Source organism: Benincasa hispida, chromosome 3, assembly GCF_027475165.1.
Source record: "Benincasa hispida cultivar pf3 chromosome 3, pf3_genome.v1.1, whole genome shotgun sequence".
NCBI classification, from domain to species: domain Eukaryota; kingdom Viridiplantae; phylum Streptophyta; class Magnoliopsida; order Cucurbitales; family Cucurbitaceae; genus Benincasa; species Benincasa hispida.
The window spans coordinates 20,913,715-20,932,218 of NC_143480.1; positions in this window are offsets into that span (position 1 = coordinate 20,913,715).

Here is an 18,504-nt window from a genome sequence, read left to right on the forward strand (position 1 = left end):
GGTTCGACTAACACTGTTCCCATTTTCGCTGTGTGACCAAGCAATGAAATGGGTTTATTCCCTAGAACCACGGGAGATCACATTGTGGGAACAGGTAGTGGAAAAGTTCATGAAAAAGTACTTCCCCCCGACAAAAAACGCAAAAAGAAGGAAACTGATTACTAATTTTGAACAAGATATTGACGAATCGCTCAGTGACGCCTGGGCGAAGTTTAAAAGACTAGTGCGAGATTGTCCGCACAATGACTTACTCGATTATCTCCAAATGGAAATCTTTTATCATGGTTTGAACCCTGCATCGTAGACAGCTGCCAATGCGGCAACAACTAGAGGTCTGCTCGAAAAAACATATGATGAGGCTAAGATCGCATTTCAAAGAATTACGAAGACTGGAGAGAAAACGATCAACGACTGAGAATTAAAGATAGTGACACAAGTAATGGGGCCATCACATCCCTGCAAAACCAAATGAATGTGATGATGAATTTAATACAAGGAATCGTAATCAGTAGCCCAGGAGCGTATAGAGGGCAGGTCAACGCAATCGATCAAACGAGCACAAGTTATGCCACTTACGGAGAAGCCCATCTATTGGAAGAGTGTCCGAGGAATCCATAATCTGTTTACTTCGTAAAGAATAACCCTTTCTCTAATACCTACAATCCTGAGTGGTGAAACCACCCCAACTTTGCGTGGAAAAATCAACAACAAAATTTTCAACTCATGGCACAAAAAAAAGGGCCGCAAGGATTTTTTCTGCGAACAACCAGTCAATCACAAGATCAAGCTAGCAGTTCGCAGGCACTACAATCTTCATCGCTAGAGAGCTTACTAAAGCAGTATATTGAGAAGAATGAAACAATACTCTAGAATCAAGCGACGTTAATCCGCAATCTCCAAATTCAGATAGGACAGATTGCAGGCAAACTCAAAAGTAGACCGTAAGGGGCATTGTCGAGTTCAACTGAGCTCCCGCGTAACCCAGGGAGTACGGGAAAGGAGCAATGTCAAGCTATGACTTTACGAAGCGGAAAGACAGTGGCAGAAGAGAAGAAGAAGCCAAGCCGAACTATTCCAGTTGCGATGGAATCCCAGACCCTGTTGACTCAAGAAAAACCAGAAGAATAGGAGACGATGGAACCAAAAATTCCGTCACTTCTAAACCGATAGAACAGAGAACCGTGAAAATACAGCTGCCATAATTCCTCTAGAGACTTAAGAAGAAGAAAAATGATGAAGTGTAGTATCATCGCTTTATGGACATGCTGAAACAGTTGCATATCAACACCTTTCATTGAAGCGATTGAACAAATGCCAGGGCGGCACGAAGGAGTATATAATTATCTCACGGTGTGAACCAATGACAGAGACCATAGGACGTGTTGACACACACCTTTCACCCATTTACTATAAACACTCTTTCCGTCCACCTTGATATTGACTCATGCAAACACCATCCGAAGGGGGATGCTCCCAGGGAACCACGAGGCCAAGCATGAATCTCACGGTGTGAACATTCAGGGAGAAATGTGAGTAGAATCATAGACATATTAGATACATTTTTTCCTCCCACTGAGTATTTTATAACCTAGGGTTTAGTTTACTTAGAAAAAACACAGCTAAGGATTTTAACTAAATGACTTTTAAGTTTGCCCAAAGAGTAACTTTTACTTTAGATAGTTAAATAACTTTTGATCACCATCCATTAAACTTTTTAACGGAGTCTTTGACCAATTGTTGCATGCTTGTAGAAAATCTATCTAATTCACCTTTACAGGTAGGTTCCTAGGTAGGGGTATTCCGTTTCCGTCAGCTTAAGAACCCCAGCCTAGACAGAACCCGCCTTAGACAAAAGGTCCTTTATAGATAGATTTAAAACAAATTTAATCTTTTATGTCAATCAATTTAATCCTATTAAACCGATTTTAAAAGATTAATCTAGGTTACTAAACTCTTTAGAACCATTTGAACTTAGGTCTATCTCAATCCAATTTTAAAACCCTTTTAAAGAACTTGAGTTCACCATAAGTCCGAATGCAACTCTTTCTTATCGATTTTAGGTCTAATTTCCTTTATAACACTTATAAACGGAAACAACCAAAACCACAATGCAAAGCTTGAAGGATCTCATATTGATGAGTTCCATGAGCGTGTTTGGATCGCTCCAATCTCACCGTGACCGAAATATAACATTATACATTCAACACATACAATTATGCAATTAAAACTTAATTAATGGCATGTTGTGAACAAAAAAATCATAAGGGAAAAAGTTCCATACTAGTTGAAGACTATCTTCAAACTTTAGAACTCCTACGCAGTGGAAACCCTCCTAATGATCTACCAACGCCTGACAGGAACGTCGACTGTAGTAGCACGATCAACACGAACTCACGATCGCAACGGGGACGACGCCACCACTAATGAGCCCCGAGTATTCTCGAAGTGAAAACCCAAAGGGTGGGCTTTGGAGAATTTGGTAGAGGATAGAGGAAACACCAATTGTGTAAGCGATAAGCAAGTGGGAGGGAAAAAGACTGCTAATGCATAACAGACTGCTTATCGTTTAGGAGGAGCTACACGATCGTGTAGGATTTGTTGAACGATCGTTTAGGAAAAGGTATACAATCGTTTAGTTAAATCGGCACACTAAACGATCGTTTAGAGAAGCTATCCGATCGTGTAAGCGAGAGTTGCGATCGTTTAGTGCGAGATAGACGATCGTTTAGGCGGAGAAACGACTATCGTATAGGCTCTCGAGCGATCATTTTCTTTAACCAGCGCGTGCTTCATGAAAACTTTTTGGGCGATTGACAGATTATCGATTGCACGATTCAAAAATGAAAATTATTTTCATTTTAACCCATCGGTTACCATAACCGATGTTGCCCACTAACCCACGTCCGAACATGGAAAAAGGATTATTATCATATAATCAATCAATCAATTAATTAATAAATATAATCATATTATATTTTTAACCTATAGTTTGATATCACATATCTACTATAGTATTTTCTCCTCTACTTGATATAAATCATATTTATATCTAATTTCCTCCATAATAATGTATCTCATACATTTAGCCAATTATATCGTATATAATTAACCAGTCCAATTATATCATATATAATCGAACTTCCTCTTGTCAATTTGAACATTTCAAATTAACCCAAATATTGGTTCTCGACTTTATCCAAGCTACCTAGGGGACCTAATGGAACTGTGGCTCGAAGCTCCAACAGTACGTGAATAGCTGACTAAGCTCTTTAGCCACGAGATCCACCGTTCGTTAACTATCAGGCATTCCACTAAAGACCAATAGCTGAACTCTTCTTACCACAGATATATTTCTGTGTCCATTGGATATAACCAATCATGATTGCGATGACCCTTCACAAATGCTCGTAAGTACAGTTGGGCTAATTTACCGTTATGCCCTTGTAGTTACATCTCACTCCTTAAGTACCACTGATTCCTCTAATGAACAATATAACATAGTCCAACTATGTGTGAACACTTCTCGGGCCAGGAGAAGGTGTTTGGCGCCACATCGTTCAAGCCCCGAAATCAGCCCTTAAGGAAGCCATCTATCTACTTACCTCTTCCTTGGGGATCAAACCATATGTTCCAAGATCGAGACACCTATTTCAGTCCATAAATGGACCGATTCAATTTGCAAACCTTTTGCTCTTGACCTTGGGCTATGAATCCCTCGGGCTGCACCATATAAATGGTCTCCTCAAGATTGCCATTCAGAAAGGCCGTCTTGACGTCCATTTGCCAAATCTCATAATTATAATAAGCTACAATGAACAGGAGGATGCGGATCGACTTTAACATGGTAACAAGCGAGAAAGTCTCCTCATAGTCGACTCCCTCTACCTGGGTATAACCCTTTGCCACAAGTCGAGCCTTGAAGGCCTGTAACTTCCTATCAACACCTCGTTTGTGCTTGTAGACGCCTGACCAGACGGCTGACCAGGGCATGGACTTCAATGTTGCCCATTCACCAAGTGAACGTGACCAACGCCTATAAATAGATGAAGTCCCTTTAGAGTTAAAAAGTTCAGAATATTATCAAGATCCTTACTCTATGTAAATTGTGGTTATAGTCTTAGTTTTGTAAAAGCTATCTGTGGTGTGAGATGATCAAAAGGGTTGAGAACCACCACCACCACCACCGGTCAGGGAGTGGAGGAAGCTATTCTTGACAAAGATACTCTGTCCACTACCTATACAAGTGATTGTACACAACGAGATTGAGCCAAAGAACTACAAGAGATTGTATTCTTTGGCTTGACTCAGTTTCTCTCTTATTTATAACTTTCATTCCATTCGATTGAATATTGCTTTGGTAAAGACTCCTTGTTTCTTTATAAAATCATTATATTTGATCCTTCATATTTACTATTGTTTATCTCTTGTTTATGTTGAACGCATTAATACTTTATGCATAATTTTATTTTAACGCTCAAGCCAACTTGACAACTTGGTAAAAGCATCTTTCACTTAGATTGTTCGAAAGAATAACTAAGCTGCATCAAGTAGAATGCCTAGTACAGCTAGAGATAGACTTACTGGTGTTTCTTGCAGTCTGTGTTAGACGCATTCACCTTAGAGATAGACTTTGTATATTATTCGCATTGAGAAGTGTTGAATAAGGTCTAACGCATAAACAAAAAGATAAGTAAATCATCCCACCTCTTCTACATCGCATCTTAGTTGTGTACATTCATCTTAGACCGATGCGTCCACCTACCTTGAATTCCATTTTCACATGATCCATCATTCACCACTCAACTCTTTTGTATCTTCGTGCACAGGCACAACACATTAGTGTAAATAATAAATTTTTCACATACATTTAGGAAAACCCCTACAGCAGATACAACGCAAGGTCTGTGTTTGGTTAAACTGAATCCCTGAGATTGACCCTGGACTTGCCAGGAACCTAAATTAGATTTATACTTGGGTCTGGCTTAGGAGAACTTGAACGTCATTAGAAGAAGTTGTGTGCGTTCTGTGCATATTACTAATGCCCCAATGCGTTACAACTACTTAAACGCATCACTTATACTTAGAACTTATTTCTCCAATTTATTTTATACAATACACTCCTAGAGCATCTCACGATAGCAACGAACATAGAATATCTTCTGCACGATGCGATCAACCCTAGATCGCCTCTTTCCTCGAAGAACCGTAACGCTTGCCCAGATCGCGTACCACTCATATGCAACGCTTGCACAGATCTGCTTCTTCGATGAACGACTCAAAACTTCAAACAAACTTTGAATACAAGCTCGATAACGATTCTTAATGCCCAAAAACGCAGAGGCCTTTAAAAATAACAGCAAATGTAAAAGGATCTAAATCAACTGAGGCTAATTGTCCCGAAAACATCCACTAATCTGGCACATCCACAACAAATTTAACAATTAAATAGTGTAGAAATGCACCCACCATGAATGTAAATCTCATTTCGTTGCAACAGATGAAATCAGAGTATCAGAACCTGGCTCTGATGCCAATTGAAGGATCTCATATCGATGAGTTCCATGAGCGTGTTCGGATCGCTCCGATCTCACAGTGACCGAAATATAACATTATACATTCAACACATACAGTTATGCAATCAAAACTTAATTAACAGCATGCTATGAACAACAAAATCATAAGGGAAAGAGTTCCATACCAGTTGAAGACTATCTTCAAACTTTCGAACTCCTACGTAACAGAAACCCTCCCAGTGACTACTGACATCCGACGGGAACGTTGACTGCAGTAGCACGATCAACACGAACTCACGACCGCAACGGGGATGACACCACCACTAATGAGCCCCAGGTATTCTCGATGTGAAAACCCAAAGGGTGGGCTTTGGTGAATTTGGTCGAGGACGGAGGAAACACCAATCGTGTAGGCGATAAGCAAGTGGGAGGGAAAAAGACCGTTATTGCATAGTAGCTGCTTGTCGTTTAGGAGGATCTACATGATTGTGTAGGATTTGCTGAATGGTCATTTAGGAAAAGGTATACGATCGTTTAGCTAAATTGACACACTATACGATCGTTTAGAGAAGCTATCCGATCGTGTAAGCGAGAGTGTGCGATTGTTTAGCACAAGATGGATAATCGTTTAGGTGGAGAAGCGACTATCGTATAGGCTCTCGAGCGATCGTTTTCTTTCACTAGCGCACACTTCACGAAAACTTTTTGGGCGATTGACGGATTATTGATTGCACGATTAAAAAATGAAAACTATTTTCATTTTAACCCATCGGTTACCATAACCAATGTTTCCCACAAACCCACATCCGAATGTGGAAAAAGGATTAATTATCATATAATTAATCAATCAATTAATTAATAAATATAATCATATTATATTTTTAACCTATAGTTTGATATCACATATCTACTATAATATTTTCTCCTCTACTTGATATAAATCATATTTATATCTAATTTCCTCAATAATAATGTATCTCATACATTTAGCCAATTATATCATATATAATTAACCAGTCCAATTATATCATATATAATCGAACTTCCTCTTGTCAATTTGAACATTTCAAATTAATCCAAATACTGGTTCTCGACTTTATCCAAGCTACCCAGGGGACCTAATGGACCTGTGGCTCGAAGCTCCAACGGTACGTGAATAGCTGACTAAACTCTTTAGCCACGAGATCCACCATTTGTTAATTGTCAGGCATTCCACTAAAGACCAACAGCTGAACTCTTCTTACCACAAATATATTTATATGTCCATCAGATATAACCAATCATGAGTACGATGACCCTTCATATATGCTTGTAAGTACAGCTGAGCCAAATTACCGTTATGCCCCTGTAGTTACATCTCACTTCTTATGTACCACTAGTTCCTCTAATGAACAATACAACATAGTCCAACTATGTGTGAACACCTCTTGGGCCAGGAGAAGGTGTGTGGCGCCACTTCGTTCAAGCCCCGGAATTAACCCTTAAGGGAGCCATCTATCTACTTACCCTTGCCTCGGGGAAGGAGTGAGTTCCATTTTGTGCATTTGAGTTCCCAACTCCCAAATTAGACGAATCCCCAAAATGGTAGGTTTGAATCGGTGACCTGGCCATTCGCACCCATGCAAATCAAAGGACCGCCCTCAATGGCAGGAGTTCCCAACTCACTCAAGATTGAGGTCATGTTACCTATGGTCATCTTAGTGAAGTGAAGTCTCTGTCATGAACGGTGTTATATAACGAGACGTTAACACTTCGTGGTTAGGTTTTGTACAAACTCTTTGAATAGGATGCCCTCGCTCGCATGTCCCCAACACGAATGATCAGGATCAGACCATCTGTGACAATTCACAACACTTGTGACCATTCCACAAAGTGGGCCACGTCCATAGCGTTACCAGGATAAGGTTTCCCTCCTTTATCCATATACTACAGACCATTTGGGTTATCACTCAAGACATGATCCAATTGTATGTTACCACATACATGTTTGAGTCACATACAGATAACCAGGGATTTTATGTTTATTGGTTTGTGGTAAAGCAAATAAAACAAGTAAATGAGCAAAATACAAAATGTGAAGTAAATATCATATATTAACAACACAAGTGTTCGTACATACTGTTTACAAACTATAGGACACGAGACTTTAATGCATCAACCCCAACAATAAGACATGCAAGGCATTCATAACGATTATAAATAGCCTAAGTGTCATGCTCATTGCATTGTTCATTCATTGCTGATAACGGACAGAAATGCACGTTATTACATTGCTAAGTTATTAAACAATGCTGGCTTGCGTTGATAAAATATTTTAGATTGCGTCCAGAAAGCATTAAGTTTATAACATTGCGATTGCATGCGTTCATTGCATAGGAACAGTTAACTTTTGTATTTTTATGCAGAATATGCGTTGACGCAAGGCGAAAAGAGCGATCACAAAAGATCAACGGACAAGCGTAGCATTACCGCAAGGCTTTGCGGTGATTTATGTTCGCAAACATCTACTCAGGAAGGATTGCCGCATAGAGCTGACATAACTTGGTGGGCGCATCTGGGTGAAAGGCATAATTAATGACGATGGGACAGAAAAGTTGATGACGGTCGAATCCGAATTATGTTGACAGCCGCTAACGAAAACAAGTACATTCAGCTTTTCAGTGATAAATATTCGACGCATCAATCAGGAAATTAAAGCCATCCCATCTGTGCAATTAGAAGAGAAAAGTCGTCCTTCACTCCAGAGCTCTATAAATACCAAAGGCATCCTTCAGAAAAGGGGTTAACAAGTTCACCTGTTCACCAATTTAGGAGCTTTAGCCGTGTTCATAGTTTTCTTTTATTTTTAGGGTGGAGCAAGGGAAGAGTAAAGACGTCGGAAGATCACTCAGGGCAACTCTAGAGAGAACTCGAAGGCGTAAAAGTAGAGAGCGGGCTGACTCTCGCGAGAGCGAGATTATCTTTTGAATACGAGTAAAAAAGACAATGTAAAAGCTTGGGAAGCAAGAGATTGCTACCAGGCTCTTTATTCTCTTCTTGCATTGTTGTTTTGTACTTCATCTTTATATTTATACAATGGAAGTTCTTATTCTACACTTGTTCACTCTCTTAGCACGCATGAGTAGCTAAACTTGTCGAATGGGTTGAGAAGAACTTAAGCTAACATGACCTAGGAAGTTCATTGCTTGCAATTATCTTGTGTTATGTTGTGCCAAATATCCTTTTAGAGCTACTCGAGAGAGAGTCTAAAGAAAGAACCTAAGACTTGAGAGAGCTAGGTTAGAATCTAGACTCGAGAGAGCAAGATTTGAACTGCATAAACAAGAGATAGGAACTTAGAGATAAGCTCTGTTTGCCAACCTGCATCGCATGCATCCTAAAGATAGGAATGATACTATGAGGTCACCTTATTTATGTGTGTGTCATTTTGTCATCGCATAAATAAGAATAGAGGCTTATGTGTAGGTCCTATAGACTTATCGCATATATCACATACGTTCTAACATTAGAAGTTGTAGCATTCGCATCGAAAGATGGTTTACTATTGTATGTGTGTTGCATGATCGCATAGCATGAACGCATCCTAGGAAATGTTAGCCGAAACCCTTCTTAACCCGTTCACCACATACTCATCGCATCTTCTGTTTTATCAACTCTTTTCGAACTTCGTCGCATTTGTTTATTTTCATTACCGCAACAAACAAAACCAACAACTATTTGAGTTACCGCTTACCGCAAAGTTTTCCTGAAAAATTACCACCGCATATTGTTTTCCCAAGACCCTGAGTTCAACCCTGGACTTACCAGGAAACTCAGTGGGGTTTACACTTGGATTCCACTGAGAAAAATTGAGTGCTCAATGCATCTTCATCATCGCATTTCATCCATAATTCCATATCATAAAATAACGCATCAATTGCTACTTCTTTTATATAACACTTATACAAAACAACAATGAAACAAACATAACATGCTTCCATTCACCCTTAGACTATAACACTTATAATAAAAGAATGATGCATGAATATGCTCACTGCATGCAAAATATAACTCTTATATTTCATGACGCATGCACATGCTTTCATGTAATTTCTTCATGCAATATTATAACATTTATAATACATGCTGCATGAATGATTGCATAACCTAAGGTGGGTTTTAAAACCATATGTCAAACACTTTTCCATATAAACACCAGCTAACTATTACAAAAACAAGGAGTCTCTGGTTTAAACAGGCGAACCGGGTCTTGAACCATTCGGGCAAAGCAACGCGTCTCCAACCATCATGCACCAAACTCCCCACGATCGTCTACACAAAAGAATAGACAATTTAGTCTATTGTTTACCAACGCTCCCAGAGCTAAATGATCGTTTAGCAATGATTGTGTACCTTTTACTAAGCAATGAAGCCCAAGGTACGCGATTACCTAGCGCGCTCTACACAACGCCAGCCTTATGCGATCGTCTAAACGACTATGATGCGACAAAGCACCATTGCCTAGATGATCACTTAGCAAGCGTCTTCGTATCATATACTGCACGATCGTGTATGTAGTAACTAATCGATGAGGCAAGCTAACTACATGATCATCTAGCATACGCCTTTTACTAAACGATGAGCAACAAATGCTCCCAATACGATCGTCTATCTCCAGCGTTTATGCGATCGGGCAACCAACGCTACATGATAGAGTAAACGATTTACCTAATCGTTTAGCATTGTTTAGTAAATATTACACGATCGTATAGAAAAATCTACACGATTGCTTAGATAAATCCTAATGATTGTTTACCTTATGCTACACGATACGACAACCTTTTGGTCATCTTCCTTGTTGAGAACCGCATCTCCATGCTTCAAAACATTATCACGAACGACTCGACTAACTCAAACTCTTTGAATTACAGACTCGATTGCAAGTTAATTACGCCCAAAAAACATAGGGGCCCTTATAAATTAACACTTTGTAATTCAAGAAAGTTTTAAACAAAGGCAATTAAACCCGAAAACATTCATTAACTCCATACACAAATGCACTTAATAATTAAACATAAATGTAGGAAACCACCAAGACTATAACAGAAGTTCAAAACAAAATTGAAAATTGGACTATCAGAATAACCTGGCTTTGATACCAATTGAAGGAAATCGAACACGAGGATTTCCATGAGCAGCAGAATGATCTTTCCAAATTTCAATCGTATATAAACATTACAATTACAATCACAAACGAAAACATACGGTTATGCGAAATACATAAATTACAGCATGCTACACAAAATATCAAAGACAAGAATCAACACACTTTTGTAGATTCATCTTCCAGTTCCTTGATCACGAACGCTCGATCACAGCAACACAACAACACATGAATGTTCGTACAAGATGACCACTACACTGCACCACGCATTCGAACTAAGCGATCGAAAAGGTCACGAACACCCCGAACACCACGAACGGCTAAACTCTTTAGTCACGGGATCCACCATCCGTTAACTACTGACACTCCACTAAAGATCGACAGCTGAACTCTCCTTACCACAGATATATTATTTGTCCATCTTAACCAATCAGCAGTGCGACAACCCTTCACAGATCACTTGTAAGTACAGCTCGGCTAATCACCGTTATGCCCTTGTAGTTACATCTAACTCCTTAAGTACCACTGAATCCTCTAATGAACATAAGTCATAGTCCTACTATGGCTGAGTCCTCTCTTCCAAAGAGAAGCTGTGGCCACTATGTTCAAGCCTAAAATCAGCCCTTAAGGGAGCAATCTCTCTACTTACCTTTGCTTCGGGGAATAAGTGAATTCCATCTTGTGTAAGTGAGTTCCCAGCTGCCAGATCAGACAAGTCCCCAAAAAGGTAGACGTTGAGTTGGCAATTTGGCCACTCTCACCTAAACTAATCAAAGGACTGCCCTCAAAGGTAGGAGTTCCCAAAACACTCAGGATTGAGGTCGTGTCATCTATGGTCGTTTAGGTGAGATGTAAGTCTCCAGTATCAACGATGTTATATACAGAGTCTAGTCATCTCGTGGTCCGATCTTATACAAACTCTTTGTATAGGACACCCTCGCTCGTATTTCTCCACATGAATGGTCAGGATCTACCATCTGTAGTAGTTTACAACACTTGCAAACCTCTACAAAGTGGGTCGTATCTGTAGTGTCACCAGGATCAGGTATCCCACCTTAATCCTTACACTACAGACCTATTTAGGTTATCACTTAAGGCATGATCCACTTGTATATCTACATGCTTAAGTTTACATAAGATAACCATGGAGCTTTGTTTATTGGATATGAGTAAAAGCCAGAATGAAATAACAGTTATTTTATTCATAAAATAATGTGTATAATTACAAACAGCGAGACTCCGAGAGAATTAGGACACCAATATCAATAGGTAACTCCAAGCATATTGGCACCAATTAGATGTTATGAAGAAAGTAAGTGTTTGGTCTAGTTTGAGACCTTCGAACCTGTGGTTGTCTGGTTTCAGCAGGAGGTCCAAGCCATAGATCCTCAAAATAGAGAAGAACATGTTAATAATGACGATAACGAAGGTTGGATCCTTGTAACACGCCGTAAGAAGAAAGGATTGAACTCTACCCAAAAAGAGTCACGCTTTTATAGAAGTTACAGGAGAGTGAGCAAGACACAAAAAAGAAAGGGTAGAAAGAAGGCCTGGAGGCTCAAGACTATTGACGAGGGAGACGAAGGTGTTCCTCGTCCCAAACGACATATGACTTTAATAGATTTCTTCCCGAAGAACTTCTATGACCGTGGTCCAAAAGAGACGCCAGAGGCTGCTACATGTCATGCTATCAGTACCACAGAAGAAGAAGATACCCTCCCAAGCCCATTAAAATCGAGAGAATAGCCAAAGGGCTTATCGTCATTCAACATAGACGACCTGCTCTCACTCCCGCAAGAAGCCAAGACGACCCTTATTGAGGCATATTTGGAATCCAACATATCTGGTTCACTAACCTCCGCAGCACGTGCATATGCCTCGTGTTGTATATTCATAGGCTTCTTAGACGAAGATCTGTTGCTGGGATCCAAATTGCATAATAGGCCTTTGTACGTCTCTGGATACATTCAAGAATAAAGAGTGGGCCAAATCCTCATCGATAATGGATCCGCCGTCAATATAATGCCTAAGACAACTATGAAACAACTGGGCATACTCATGGAAAAGCTATCAAATAGCAAATTAGTGATTCAGGGTTTAAATCAAGGCATCCAAAGGGCGATAGGCATGATACGGTTAGAGCTTCTCATTGGCGATTTGAAGGCTGATGCGTTGTTTCATGTGATAGACTCAAAGATCACCTACAGGTTGCTATTGGGGCGCCCTTGGATTCATGGGAATGGTGTGATTACATCAACACTGCATCAGTGTTTCAAGTTCTACCAAGATGGAATTAAGAAAGTTGAAGCAGACTCTAATCCGTTTTCTGAAGCTGAATCTCACTTCGCAGATGCGAAGTTTTACCCAAAGAGTAAGAATTCTGGTGCAACAATGCCCGTAGAGACCTCACTAACAAAGAAAGCAGGTGGATCCCAGCCAAGCTTGCCAATAGACACAAAGAAAGGGACGGGTAGCAAGATACACGCCTCCAGCCTAAAAGAGAGTGAGACATCCTCTAGTGTTGGAGGGACACCCATGGTGAGGGATGAAAAATCCTCAAAGCCTCCGATTCTGCACTATGTCCCTTTGTCGAGATGGAAGAAGGGTGAGTCACCTTTTATGGAATGCTCAAAAGGTTTGCAGATCGGCGACATAGAAATTCTAAAGGAGAGTTTCGTCACACCTCTCATGCCGATAACGAAGCAGGAAGTCCACAAGCCGGAGGCGGAAGTGACGGAGTTAAATCTGCCTGAGAAGCTAACTAAAGACGAATTTGATCCTAAAGCTTAAAAGCTATTGGCGAAGGTGGGTTATGACTTCACAACTCACACTGAGTTCAAGAGCTTGAAGATTTATGAGCAACCCAGAATCTCGTTCGACTCAAAAGAAGCTTTTGCAAGAGGGACACACTATACCTACGTCGAGGGCGGGACTTAGATATGAATCATCAAAGCTTGTCCACATAATCAGAAAGGTGAATGGAAAAGTGGCCAACATCAATCATATCACTGTAGAAGAAGTCAATGATATAGGGGAAAAGGAGGGTAAAGATAAAAGAGCCTCAGCCTTCAACTGTATTAGGTTGTCTGCCGCACATGCCTTGGTCTTCGAGAGATTGAGCATGAAAAAAGCAGAAAGGGGAAGCCCACATACGATTCCCAGAGCCATTCGATGCTCAGTCTTTCAAAGGTTGACTCTGCTGAATGAAAAAAAGGAGGAAATCATCTGTCAATCACCGGTGGTGGTGATAACTTGTAGAAATACAAGTTATTTATAATATTTTATTTAGATATTACGGCTAAAAGAAAGAAAAGTTGCGTCAATAGTATAGAAATTGGCTAAGAAATGCGAAAATTATAAAATGTCGTCAATACACCCACTAACACCATTTCGATGGTAGAATAGAATGTTTTAGTTTCTGTTTGCAGGAAATCAGTCACCGCATGCGTTCATGGCTCAAAGATAAAATAAGCAACGCATCTACGTCGCATTACGCCCATCAATCGAGAACGAAGAGATGATCAATGCAATGACGGTGCATGTGATAATTGATCAAGAGCTCTAGCGATCAATGCAATCTCAACCACATGCGGTAATAAAAAATAACACCGTATGCAGCGATCGATCGAAGATGTAAAGAGCAACGCATTTGTAGAGGATTCTGACAAATGTACAGCTTTCAGTTGTGCATTTCTGACAGATTGATTACGTAACAGAAGGAAGATTCACTCCGCCATTTTAGGAACTACCATAACCATACAGTGGGGACCACACATTCAAAGAGCCAAGCCTCACCTATAAATAGCTTCTAAAAATTCACTGAAAGACATACATGAATACATAGAGACGTGCATATACTGATTCTGAGAGAGAGACTGGTCTGGAGCGACTTACAGAGTAGATCCGGGCGAACCACGAGACAAGGTCGAGAGGTGAGTCTCCGAGCAGAGAATCCTTCCAATTCCCATAGCTGAAGCTCTATGCGAAGGTCAATTCTACCAGGAAAGCAAGCCTGAGAGGGAAGCTTTCCTCTCCATTACTTCCACACGTCGACAAGCACGATCTCCATTTGGAATCTGTGTCAAGACGTTGACACTCTTTTTGTATTTGTTTCTAATCTCTATTTCATCATTTGTATTCATCTTCTCTAATCTTTCATTCACACCATGTATCGAACGCTTAATTCTAGAATTAAATGTTATGATAATTACCATTGCCATCTCTCTGTCTCTTTCCATTCATGCATAACCCATTTTCTCCATGATGTTTTCCTAATTCCCTAGGTAATTAGCAAGAATTAAACGAGTGAGTTAATTTGTGTTAAGGAAATAATTAAGTTTAGCTAAAGCATGCTCGACAGCATCTTCACCTGTGAGAGCAGAAGTGAAGATGTTATTCCACCTATCGAGAGAAGGTTGGAAGAATACGTTAACTAAAGTGAGATGTATTTCCAGAGATGGAAACAACCTTGTGTTCATCACATTCATCCCTATTTCACCATAGAGATATGGGAACGCGGCCGATCACTAAGAGGTGTACGCCAAGGGAAAGCGGAACCTTAGTTGCATCTTTAATGCAATTGACAAACTTGCGTTGTTTTTACTATTTACTCTTTCTCTTTCTGCTTCATTCATAAAGACTTACCATCACATACCTCGAATCTTTGTACAACTTCACAGTCAGTTCTCGACCTCAGTATCATGTATCATGTATCTTGTATCATGTATCATATTATTTCATGTATCATGCGTTGGAATGTATCACAAAAGTAACACATTAACGAAAACAATCCCTGAGTTTGACCTTGGATTATTCTGAGAAACTTGCGTTGGAATTATACTTGGTTTCAGCGCAAGGAAACTTGTGACATGCATTACTCCATCGCATACTATGAGCATATCATTTGCATATATTTAGACATAGTATCACATAAAAATGTCTTTATCACAGAGTACTTGAGCGCATATTTAGCACATCATTCATCTCATCCATAAGCCATGCGTTAGAGTGGATAAAGAGATTAACTTAGCAGTAGTGTGCATAAGCGATAAATAACTCAACATCTCATTCATTCATATTCATCATTGTCCTTATGCATAAAGACTCAGTTTTACGTCAACAAGTTTATGGCGTTGTTGTCGGGGATTGGTAATGGTTAGTGTTGAATACTTTTGTGGTATTTTGCAGGACAGATCTCTTTGTACTGGCTATTTATCGTGAAGAGCAGTCTGATGGTTTATGAGTACTGGAATTGATCTAGAAATTCTAAGTTGACCCAGAGATCAGGTGTAGCACATCAGGACCAAGTTAGGTGAAGAGGAAACATGGCTAATAATAATGAGGGGCCGAATGGGAATCAAGGGGTAAATTGGCCAGCGCAAGACCCTGTATTTCTTGTTGAAAACTGCAATATTCCTATGAGGACCTATGCGGCGCCGAATTTTTATAACTTCTCGCCTGGAATTTCAAGATCCACGGTTAAGGAGAATGTAAGGTTTGAGATAAGACCGATTATGCTTCAAATGATTCAAAATGCGGGACAATTTTGAAGTCTACAAGGAGAAGACCCGCATGCTCATTTGACCCGTTTCGTAGAAATATGCAACGCATTCTCCATACCTGGTGTGACTCCATAAGAAATTAGATTGTATCTCTTCCCGTATACACTGCGGGATGAGGCAAGGAGGTGGGCTCAGTCATTAGAGCCAAATGAAATCAACGCATGGGATTAGTTGGTCGAGAGGTTTATGAATAAATTCTTCCCTCCAACCGTCAACGCAAGAAGACAGAGGGATGTGTTGAATTTCGAACAGAAGGGTTATGAAAATTTAAGCACTGCCTAGATACGATTCAGGAAATTAGTGAAGAACTGTTTGCATATCAGGATTCCCAATTGCGTTTTGATGGAAACTTTTTATAATGGCTTGGATCGATCAATGCAAGCAGTTGCTGATGACTCCGTGGCAAGAGGATTAATGGACAAGACGTATATGGAAGCAAAGGTCATCTTGGATCGCATCTCGCGAAATACAAATGAGTGGTTAGATAACGGGTATGAGGAAAGAGGTTCAGAATAAAGAAGAGCAGAAGGTGCCATTGTACCAGCTGATACAATGAACACCCTGGTAGACCAGATGACCACAATGACCTCGCTCCTTCAGACTATGGCTATTCATCAAGGACATCTCTCTCAAGGTTTAGTGCAAACCAATGCGTTGACACACGTGGCCACAATAAATTACGTTCAATGTGGAGAGAAACACTCAGTGGAAGTCTGCTCGTTGATTCAACAATCGTATACTCTATCTACAATGAACCATACAGCAACACTTACAACCCTGGTTGGCGGAATCACCCAACTTTTAGTTGGGATGGGAATCACAACCAGGGGGGCTAAAGTAATCATCAGAATAGTTATCCTGGGAATCGAGGCAGTCCTCCGGTTTTCATTAATCAGCACCACAACCCAGGTAATCTTGGGAGTATATAATCCTACGACCAACCATTCTTTTCTGACACCTCTTGTAGTACCTCGTCTTTGGAAACATTATTGAAACATTATATTGAGAAGAATGAGGCAATCAAGCAATCACAAGCTTCCTCCCTTAGAAATTTAGAAGAGCAAATTGAATAGCTTGTGATCAAGCTAAAGGATAAAGTGCCTGGTACACTGCCCAGCAGCTCGGGGGCATCAGGGCCACGTGGTAAAGAACAATGTCAAGTAGTGACATTGAGAAGTGGTAGAACAACGGTCCCCGTGTCACCTGTACCAGATTCAGTAACAAGACCAGTAGATTTAACCATCAACGATGACCAATCAACCATTAATGACATAATTACCAGTTCAGAAGAAAGTACATCTACAAGGAATGAATCTTAGCAAGACTCCAATGCAAAGTCACCACAACCTCTAGCTCCTAAAACATAGCAAGCAAAGGACCTCAATGAACAACCAATTGAACAGGAAGTATGGTGGGATCCTCCACCTTTCCCATCTAGGCTGAGGAAGAAAGATGACAACAAATAATTCCAGAAGTTCCTGGATGTTCTCCGACAATTACATATCAACATTCCCTTAATAAAAGCATTGGAACAGATGCTGAGCTATGTGAAATTCCTCAAGGACATACTTGTCAACAAGAGGAAGATCGGGGAGAATGAAACTGTTGCGTTAACATATGAATGTAGTGCGTTGTTTCAGAACAACATCCCCACCAAAATGAAGGATCCAAGGAGTTTCACATTGCCATGCTCGATAGGGGAAAAAGAAGTTGGAAATGCGCTGTGTGAAGGAGCCACGTCCGACTTTCATCAGTGCGTCCCTTTCGGGAGAGGAAAAAGGCAAATACATGAGTTTGCTTATTGAATACAAGGATGTTTTCGCATGGTCATGTAAAGAGATGCCGGGACTGGATTCGAAGGTAGCAATCCACCATCTCGCGATCAAACACGGGAGTCGACTCTTTAAGTAGGCTCAGCGATGCTTTCAACCAGAACTTATCCCCCAGATTGAGGCTGAAGTCAATAAGCTGATTGAGGCCGGGTTCATTCGCGAAGTCAAATACCCAATGTGGATAGCCAATATTTTCTCGGTTAGAAAAAAGAATGGGCAGCTTCATGTCTGCGTGGACTTTCACGACCTAAACAGCGTATGCTCGAAAGACGATTTTCTATTTCCCATCACAGAGATCATGGTCGATGAGACAATAGGACAAGAGGCCTTATCCTTCATGAATGGATCATTCGGGTATAACCAGATATGAATGGCCCTCGCGGGCGAGGAAATGATGACATTTCGAACCCCAAAAGGGATATATTGCTACAAGGTGATGCCCTTCGGGTTAAAGA